The following is a 10718-nucleotide window of genomic DNA, read 5'->3' on the forward strand; positions in this document are numbered from 1 at the left end:
AGTCCATGGTGTGGAAAAGATCGACAAGTATCCTTGAATCTCTCCCATGCTTCATACAAATATTCCTCGTCCCTTTGTTTGAACCCGGTGATTTGGGCTCTCAACATGTTACTCTTCTCCGGAGAATAGAATTTCTTGTAGAAAGCATGTGCCAATTTCTTCCAAGATTCAATACCAAGAGTAGACTTATCTAGGCTTTTCAACCATTATTTCGCGGAACCAATCAAAGAAAAAGGAAATAAGACCTATCGAATTTGGTCTTGAGTAACTCCGGTTTGAGAAATCGCATCACAATAGTTATAAAAAGTCTCCATATGAGAATGAGGGTCTTCACTAAGCATCCCCCCAAATTGACTTCTCTCAACAAATTGTATAAATGCGTATTTTGCAATGAAATTACCGGTTAAATGTTGTGGGGTAGGAGTACCATTTGGTAAGTTCTCCTCGGTTGGTACGGAATGTGATGAAAATTTAGGCATTGTGGGTTGATTTTGTGGTTGGTTTTGTGTTGGGTTATCCTCTCCTTCTCTTGCAAAAGGGTTGGTAAACTCAATATTATTTGGTTGAATGTCCACAATCTGACCAATACCTCTCAAAATATTTCTAGCAAGTCTTCTATTGTTGGTCAAAGTTCTTTTAATTTCAAGATCAATGGGTAACAAGTTACCTTGTGATCTCCTAGACATGCAAAATATCAAACAACTCGAAAAAAATTAGAACGAACCTTGAGAAGTTTAACTTCCCCAAGGTAAAGAAAGACACAACTAAAAACAATTTAAAGAAAATCAAATCAAGTTAACACCGTCCCCGGCAACGGCACCATTTTTGGTTCGTCGGTTTTGTTACTCGTCATCAAAAGTTACCTTTACCGAAACAATATTTATAACTTCACAAACTACTCTACTCTTAGTGAAAAGGTAAGTAAAGGTCGGATCTCAAGGGACGGGTATTGATGTAGGATTTTCAATTGCAAATGGTTGTGTCTAGGGGTGTCACAATTTGAGTTGAGATAGGAGATCAACTAAACTAATCAACAATGTAAATAAAGTAATGAAAATAAGCAAGATGATTAAAATGAGATTTAAACAATTGATTAAAAGCACTAGGGTGTCATGGGTTCATAGAGGATTCATGGGATTTGACCATACAAACACGTTCTCTACTAAATGCAAGCACTTATTGTTGTGATGGGATCAAGTTAGTGTATATCTTACAATCCCTAAGAAGGTTTGGATCCCGGAGCCGAGTCGATTAGATTGTACAACACCTACAAGTCGACTTAATCCTTTCTATCCAACTATATGCATAGTCTAATGAGACTCGAGTTGGTTTATGTCTTACAAGTCTCATTGAAAAGGTAAGTGATGGGTAAAAAATGCAAGGATTCATAGGCTCGCATTTCATCAAACATAACATGTGCATAAGTTGGAATTACAACAAGCAAGCAAAGTAATTATGAAAACATATTAGATTAAGCATGAATCAATCCCCATGTTGGTTTTCCCTAATTCCCCATTAACCCTAGTTAAGGAAACTACTCACTCATTATCAAGTTTAACATGCTAACAAGGTTGTCAATCATACTAGCAAGGCAAAACATGATGAAAAAATGAAAATGATTAACAATAATTAAAAAGGATTAAGAGAGAATTATACCTATGAAGATGATTCCAAATAATAAAGCAACGAATAATAGAAGTACTTGATGATTGATGGAAGGTTGTCAATCCTCCAAATAAACCCAAATAATCTTCTAATTACCCACAATAAATGATGAATAATAGAGAAATTAAAGAAAGGTTAAGGAATGAGATTTGTATTAATACTAGATTAAAAGTTGATTACAAGATTAAGATAAGATTAAGATTATATTGAGATCCCCCCTTCCTAATCTAGGTAGTACAAAGGGGTATTTATACTAAAGATTAGGTACAAATATTAGGGTTAATAAGGGCTTAAATGACTATTAAGACCCTTAAGAAAAGTTGAGGAAGTGCTCCTCTCCAAGGAGATGCGCATCTCTGTTTTGCTAGTCCCACGAAGATATGCTCGTCCCGAGCGTCTAGGAAGTTGGCACGGTGGAATCTGTAAGGGGATCCGAGCGGATCTTAGGAGAGACGCTCGAATTTCTTGGATTCAAGACGAGCGTCTTGGCATCGGGACGCTCGGATTTGTGGGCAGGGAGAAGCTCGGATTGGCTGCAATCCGCTCGGATTGTGAGACAGGCACTTCTCTTTTTTTCTTTCCTCAACAATCCGCGGGGATCTTGTTTAGGATGCAAGGATCCTTTCATCATTGCCCAATCTACTTTATTATCTACATAGACCTTCTAGTATCATCTTTTCTTTGATGCTTGGTCATTGAATGCGATCAATGTAGCTCCATTTCGCCGTGAAAATGAAAGGTTTGCACACCTCTCCTACCAAGGAAACAAAACCTCAAAGAATATGCCAAATGGGAAACTAAAGATAGTAAATGGCCCAATTATGCACTATAAAGCATAGGAACGAGGCTAATTCGGGGACTAAATGTGCTCAAATATGAGTCACATCATCGACATAAAATGCTTCACAAGCCCATGGGGAGGTTGTTGGCTCAATTTGGTTTTCTTTTTGTAGCTGGTCAATTTCTTGGAGAGCTAGAGTGTAATGATCTCGGTTCATTCCTATATGACTCGCCTTTGTTGGGTTGATATCTTCATTTTTTTAAATGGCAAAGTGATAAAGAATTCAGGATTTTGCCATAATGGAGAGGAACATTTTGTGAGAAATTCAGAGTGAGACTCTGCACATGAGGTTCTGGCTATGCTATCTCTTATGGGATGAAGGATTTCATAAGAATAAAGGTGAGGGGTTGATGTCCATGGCAATAAATGATTTTTGTGTTTTAGGCCTTTTGGATGCCATGATACTCTTCTAAGACTGTGTAGGACATCAAAACCAAGTATAAAGTCTTTTCCAGGAAGATCAGACCCATATACTTTAGTTTTCAGTGTGTAACCCGAAAATAGTTGAATGTAGATCGGCTTACTCTTCCCCAAGCACAACTACTCCGTTGGGCAAGTTGGTTTTATCAATGGAAGTTCGATGTCAAACATATAAAAGGAAAGGATAATTTCCTTCCTGATTTCCTATCAAGAACACAACGTCAAATCTCATCAATCATCCCTATGATTTATATGCTCAATCCTTCACAATCAGATGAGGAATCCCTAAAATCATTGGTAAGTCCTATGCCTCAAGTTTTACAAGAAGACCTTCTCAAGAAACTCCTAACCACCAGAGGCATTGAAACCCTTCATAAACTCCTCATCTTATACGTCCATAGATATGGATTAGATCAAAGCCCCCTTCTTGGTCTACCTTTCCATCCGACGTATCCATTTCTCACCACTATCAACCTAAATCCAAGACATTATAGCAAATTTCCCCGTGAAGCCTATCTCCTGCTCTGGTATCTTGCTGAGTTATACACTATTGGGGTGCTCATAGAGAAGGGTCAAATGTTATAGTATTTGGCAAAGTGTCTTCTAACCAGAAGGAAGCCTCATTACAAGCTACTGTACAAGTGGTTAACCTTGTTCCAAAATCCCACTTGGTGGCAAGAAAGTATCCGAGAGAAAGAAGGCCATACAATATTTATCACCTTCAAAATTACTATCTTCCCAGTCCAAGAAATCAATGAAATTCAGGTGTAACGAAGATACGACACTCAGGTCATGGCAGGATATAAGGGATCATTATCTAAAGAAAAGCATTTTAGCAGACGAAAATGTGAACTAGCAGCCCTCAATAGAGTAAAAGAATCTACCGTGGATGGAAGGTTATTTTACTTACTCACATCAAATTGGCATCATACAGACACGTATCCTCAAAAGTTTGTTCAAGAAATCAGAGAAATGCTACATGGCTTTCATAGCCAGTACTGCTGGCCCAACAATCATCCTGACCACCCAAGGTTCAGAGTTGATAGGCATCCACTTATGATTGAAAAATATACTCCAGGTTTTAAAATATATGTCGATGAATATATATCAAGAAGTGAAGAAAGTGATTCTGATGACAGTGACAGCTCAATGTGAACGCTGCCCTTTTCTAGAGAGGGGGGGAACAAGACAAGGAAATGTAAAAGTAAATAAATAATCCAAATTTACCATTAAGGTAAATTATTTGTACTAATCATGTATGCTAGGTGTAAGCACTACATAAGTGTTATGTGTAAAACAAATAAGCTAGCAAAGTGTCTTAGGTGTAGTGCAAGGTGTAACACCAAGGTGTGCCAAGTGTATGTGGCATGCTTATGATGTAACCTCCTTGAGTAGTATAAATAGAGATGCTTGTGACCTTACAAACACAAGCTCAGTTGAAATCAGAAAATACTTCACATCAAAATTCTCTTAACTCTTGTTCCTAATATAAGTTCTAGCTTTACAACTTCTTGTTCTACTCTTTATTTTTAGTATTACAACTTCGATCCTAACTAACCTCCTTTGTGGTTGTACTTACTATGTGTTCGTAAACTTGTTATCAGAGCCATGACAGTCTAAGCTTTGGCTCTTATCTTCCTAAAAGGTATTAAAGTATAATGAGTTATCCCCTCCAAAAATACCCTAAGTATGGAAAAGTATGCTATGTGGTTACCACTATGTGGATCTTCCACATCAGAAAAAATTCATACTAGGAGAAGTAAAGTGTAGAGAATTAATTATGATGTTCTTAAAAGGTTGTACCTTGAGACAAAATTCTAAACTATGGGTTGTCTCGGTTTAGTAATTTTAAGAACATTAAAATTGCTTCTTTATACCGTTATATCATATTAAAGAGGAGGAACACTCATTATAATTTAAAACCTTAAAGGAACGATAAGAAATAAGGCATTCTGTTATGGTTTTTGGTCTCATATCAAAATATGTGGAAAATACTTCTAATATTTTAGCACATACGTTTTCCTCTTCTCGCAAATCAAATGCTAATAAAGTAGATTATCTTTACGAAGTAGAATATGTAGATGAGAAAGAAAAAGTTCCTATTACTCAACTTCCCTTGTTAAATCCATACCGAGCTTTTATAAACCAATTTCCTCATTTCCAAAAGTAATCAAACAGGCACTTGGCCCACATAAAAATACAGTTAGCGAGATTGTTCTGGCCTCACAATTAGAACAACATTTTGTTCCAGCTACAGAAGCAAAACAAATGATTCCTCTCTGACTTAATCAAGCTATGCTTCATTCCTGGAAAACAAGTGGTTACACCCACCTTCATTATGGAGCGGTACGTTTAGCACTAATTCTCCATGGTAGGAAAGGTCTTCCTGTTGTGGCACGAATAGCCCTATTGGATACAAGGTACAAAGAATACAAACATGCCTGTATTGCAACTATACAAACAACACTCAATGCAGGTACTGTATTTATTACCCTGTTTCCAAATTTTAATATGGCATTAGAAGACCCACAAATTCTCCAAAATCTTCAAATCCAGCTTCAAATAACTGGAACCCCACAAATTAGAAACACATATGCCGTAACTTTACACCATCAAATGGCATATAGAGTCCAAAACCAAGCAATTGATCTTAGTATTCCAAGGGATACAAATGATGCTCTCTTTATTCAATTAGAATCACCACATAGCCACTCTTGTATTCATATACCTAGACAAATTCCCAAAGATGAACTCATCAAACTGCTCCTATAGTCCTGGATTACTCATTATGAAAGAATACATGATGTTAACACTCCTATACAATCCCTAGACTCCAAAATTACCAAACAAAAGGATGGTACCATTGAGATCTTTTTCAAAAAAGAACCAAATGAAAAATCATGTCCTCCAATCTTCTGTACTGAAATAAATACTATCACTCCACTTTTCATTCCAATGAAACAAAATGAGAATTACCTTAATATTCCTATACATTACTTTAACTCTCTTGGAGATCCAGTATACGTATTTAAAGATGAGTCAGAACACAAATACTTTGATATCTGTGACTTTTAAAATTGCATGATGACAGACTCAGATGAAGATGACTATCCAAAGAAAAGAAACAAAAACAAAAAATCCTCACAACAAATCCTTAGGGAAAAATATATATCAGGGGATCCTAATGTTGGTCTCTTAGAAGAACCAACTGGAAAAACTTTTGAATACTATGCACAATATTCCAGCCAAGAAAAACTTACCAATCCACAAAAAGAGATCCTTACCTGTTTCATGTTTGGTCCATCCTCTTCTCAAGACATAAATTTTCCACCAACCGATTTTGAGGAAGAAAATTCAAAACATTCTTTGAAAATTAAAAATCCAGTCATCAAAAACCCTGATGGTTCCACGAAGCAAATAAGTGCTGCAGAAGCAACATTAAACTGGCAATCAGAAAATACACGAGCCCAAAACAATCTATTGCAGCAACTAGATAAAAAGGAAACAGTCATGGATCTTATAATAAAAGAGATACATCAAAAGATCTCTTCATTACACCAAGAACTCCTGCGACTTGCAACGACAGTTTCCATAGCATCTCCAATTATTTCTCAAAAAGAGTCCGAATTATAATACCTAAAAGCACAGTTATCCTCCTTACAAAATCTGCTAAAAACACCACCAAATATGCCCTGCGACATATTCACTCCATACCCAGTTTATACACCACCTTTTGAAAAACATCCACAACCCCTTCCTATACTACCTCCAAAATCAAATCCTTTCGGAGCATCGTCTTTCCTTCCAACAAAAGTTTTGGAGGAAGGACATGTAACAAAAAAGAGGCAGTCGACATCAACTGATGAAGGAAAAACATCTATAGTAACCCAGATTGAATCTTCTAAAATTCAAAATCCAGAAGACGCCTCCCAATTTATGATGGAATATCATAATCCCATCTCTTCCTTTCTAAACAATATAGCCAACCCCAAAATAAAGAAGCCGACGTCTCAATGTTCGGTAGACGAGGTTTTAATGCCAGAATTTATGATGGCTGAACCAACTCAAGTTGAGGAAGTCCTTGAGAGTGATACAGAGAATCCATAAGGAACTGAACAACCTGAAACTCATCCTCCATCAGGTTAGAACCCTAAAAGTCAAGATATACCAAGCCATGATTTTTCCTTTGATAATATCCCACCTTCAAAATGGAGAGACAAGATCTACGAAATGCATGCCTGGTGTACCGAACAACTTCTTTACCCTGGAGCTAAACTTACAACAGTAATAGACAGACTAGTCTCAAGATCTTATGGCCGTCTGCGGCAATGGTGGATTAGTCTTGGAGGTTATAGACAATTGCAAATCCGACAGTCCTCTACAGTTGACGCTTTCACTGGAAACACCCATAATGAATTTCTGGCCGGGTGCTTGGGATCACTACACGACTCAAGCAAGAGAAGAATTCCTCAGTATGAAATGTTGTTCATTCATGCGAAAAGATCTTGAACGACATTATGAAAGAATGTCCAAGCGGTTTTATGCTCTTCGAGGTATGGATCATGTAAATCTCAAGCAAGCTTATCTAAATTCCCTTCCAGAGCCATTGGGAAACGAAACCGCTAGGCAGTTCTCCCTCAAAAACATACCCCTAAATACTGCTACACTAGGAGAACTCTATCAAACATCGCTTGCAGCTCTTGAAAAACTATGTAACCATCAAAAGTTTTTCAAGCAACTACAAGAACAAGGAAAACTTCTGGGAAAAGCATGTGATCACCCTGAGCTCTCCATTAAGTGCAAACCTAAAAAATGTGAATGCACATCCTCAGAGGGAAGAAAACATAGAGGTTACAAGAATAAATGGAAGAAAAGATTTCCCCGATTATCTAGAGATAAAAAATTGAAATTTTTCAGAAAGAAAAAACGGAGAGGGTTCAAGAAATCAGATCGGTGCTATATTTGCAAAAAGAAAGGGCATTATGCAAAAGATTGCCTAAACAAAAAGAAAAGAGATAATCTTATGGGATATCTAGCACAAATTGAAGATATTGATGATGCCGATGTTGAGTCCATCTTCTCCCTTGATGATGAACCAACGGATGACACCATTTTGGCAATGGGAATGGAAGTTGGGGGAGATTCATCCGAGGAGTCGGACCAAGACTCTGACTATGATGAAGGTATTACCGATCAATTTGTCAGGTTTGATCTTTGTCCCATAGAAGCCTGTAAGGCAGAACCACAAAGTGACATTATTCCAACTTATCCCTTTCAGCCTTCCCCAAATGCAAAAATCTACATTTTCCCAAATAAATATGAGAAACCAATACCTGTTATTGCATACTTTGATATTGGTGCTGCATCCTCTATAATCAAACCGAGTATTCTCCCATCATCACAATCGGAGGCATGCTTTGTAGCATTTAAGGCAGCAAATGGACATGTCTTCTATATATCTCTTAAGAGTAAGCCGATCTACATTCAACTATTTTCGGGTTACACACTGAAAACTAAAGTATATGGGTCTGATCTTCCTGGAAAAGACTTTATACTTGGTTTTGATGTCCTACATAATCATAGAAGAGTATCATGGCATCCAAAAGGCCTAAAACACAAAAATCATTTGTTGCCATGGACATCAACCTCTCACCTTTATTCTTATGAAATCCTTCATCCCATAAGAGATAGCATAGACAGAACCTCATGTGCAGAGTCTCACTCTGAATTTCTCACAAAATGCTCCTCTCCATTATGGCAAAATCCTGAATTCTTTATCACTTTGCCATTTAAAAAGAATGAAGATATCAACCCAACAAAGGCGAGCCATATAGGAATGAACCCACATCATTACACTCTAGCTCTCCAAGAAATTGACCAGCTACAAAAAGAAAACCTAATTGAGCTAACAACCTCCCCATGGGCTTGTGAAGCATTTTATGTCAACAAAAGAGCATAACAAGTATGTGGAAAATTGCGGTTGGTTATCAATTACCAACCTCTTAACCATTTCCTTACAGATGACAAGTTTCCACTACCAAAAAGAGAGGTTCTTTTCCAAAAATTACCCCAAACAAAAATATTTTCAAAATTTGATCTTAAAGCTGGTTTTTGGCAGTTAGGAATTAAACCAGAAGAGATGCCAAAAACCGGTTTCTGCATTCCTGACCGACATTACCAATGGAAGGTTATGCCATTTGGATTGAAAACAGCTCCATCCTTTTTACAGAAAGCAATGATCAAAATCTTTAAACCTATCCTTACTGACGCCCTAGTCTACATAGATGATATTCTCTTATTTTCCACGGATATTGATTCGCACTCAGCCCTGATAACAAAGTTCCATGATATCATTTAACAATATGGGATAATGCTTTCAGAAAAGAAGATGGTTATTGGAGAAACAAAAAATGATTTTCTTGGAATGCTAATTTCCAAAAGTTAATATTATCTCCAACCTCATATTGCTACCCAACTTGAAGAATTTCCAGATGAAAAGCTCTCTTACAAGCAAATTCAGCAATTTCTTCGTATTGTCAATTATATGGCAGATTTTATTCATGACCTAGCAAAGCACATGTCAATATTATCGGCCCAATTAAAGAAAAATGCTGCTCCTTGGAACTAAGAATGCACAGAAGCCATAAGAGAGTTGAAACGTATTACGAAAACTCTCCCAGCATTAACAATCCCTTCAAAAAGAAAGAGAATTCTACGGACAGATGCAAGTGATTGTTATTGGGGTATTGTCCTACTTGAAGAAGACGAGAAAGGCAATATGCAGATATGTGTATATGTAGATACCCAGTATCTGCTGAGACTCCAACAAACACCCGATGATTATCAGACTACAACGTGCTTTGGAATCGCGGCGTTTGATCGACAGTTTGTGTACAACTTTACGTCGGAAAACTTAAAACGATTTCGAAAATAAAACATTTCAAAACTTTTCAAAAGTACCTGGAGTGTTTAATGCACGACGACGGGGTCGCAATGACACTAACTAGAGTCAAAACCGATACCGGACCAAAAACCGACTCAAAAATTCAAATCCCAACTCCAACAACGAGTCAAACCGAGTCAACCACAAAAAACAAACCATTTCAAACCTTCTATACTAAGATTTTCCGGATTCATGAATAATCAAGTACTAAACATGTGACTACAAATCCTAGGATAGAACAAATCATGATTGCACTTGTGTGAAAATGACAGGACAACTCGAAGACCCGCGACGTGGCTCGCGCGTCTTTGAGCAGCCCAGGTGGCCACGTCACTCAAAACTCACACAACCACTCATTTTCCTATAAATACCCCTCAAATGCCCCTATTTGAGAACTTACGCGAGTGTCCGCCCCCTCTTTTCTCCCTTAAAATCTCGACTCGACTTCTTAAGTCACAATCCGACGCGTATTTACGACCTACCGATTGTAAATACAAGCCTTACACATTGTTTGGTACCATCATCGTGCATTAAATCACTTGACCGACCATTTCGACCACTACACCGTCACTAATCTTAATAAAACACTGTTTTTACTTACCAAAACGGATTTAAACCGAGTCTTTTCCGACCAAACGAGTTGTTACACTTACGTCGGTTTCTCGCCATAACCAAACATGTAAGTATGAGGGTGTAAAAATCCTTCTTTTATCATGTCTTTGCTTGTTTTATGATCATAACATGCTAAAACATGCATAACACGATCCAAAACATAGGATAGATGAGCCAAAACTGTGTTTTGGCCTGAGGCAGAAGCCCCTTGGTCTGCACAGAGGCTCGCGCCTCAAT

The 10718-nt window shown here is 37.5% G+C and overlaps 1 non-coding gene across 1 annotated transcript; it reads left to right on the plus strand.

The window, feature by feature from the left end:
• On the plus strand, positions 1–107 carry LOC141635864 (small nucleolar RNA R71). Its single transcript, XR_012540519.1, has one exon. It is a non-coding gene; the product is annotated as a small nucleolar RNA R71 (small nucleolar RNA).
• Positions 108–10718: the final 10611 nt, after the last annotated feature.

The sequence above is a fragment of the Silene latifolia genome, chromosome Y (genome assembly GCF_048544455.1).
Source record: "Silene latifolia isolate original U9 population chromosome Y, ASM4854445v1, whole genome shotgun sequence".
In the NCBI taxonomy this organism is placed as follows: Eukaryota; Viridiplantae; Streptophyta; class Magnoliopsida; order Caryophyllales; family Caryophyllaceae; genus Silene; species Silene latifolia.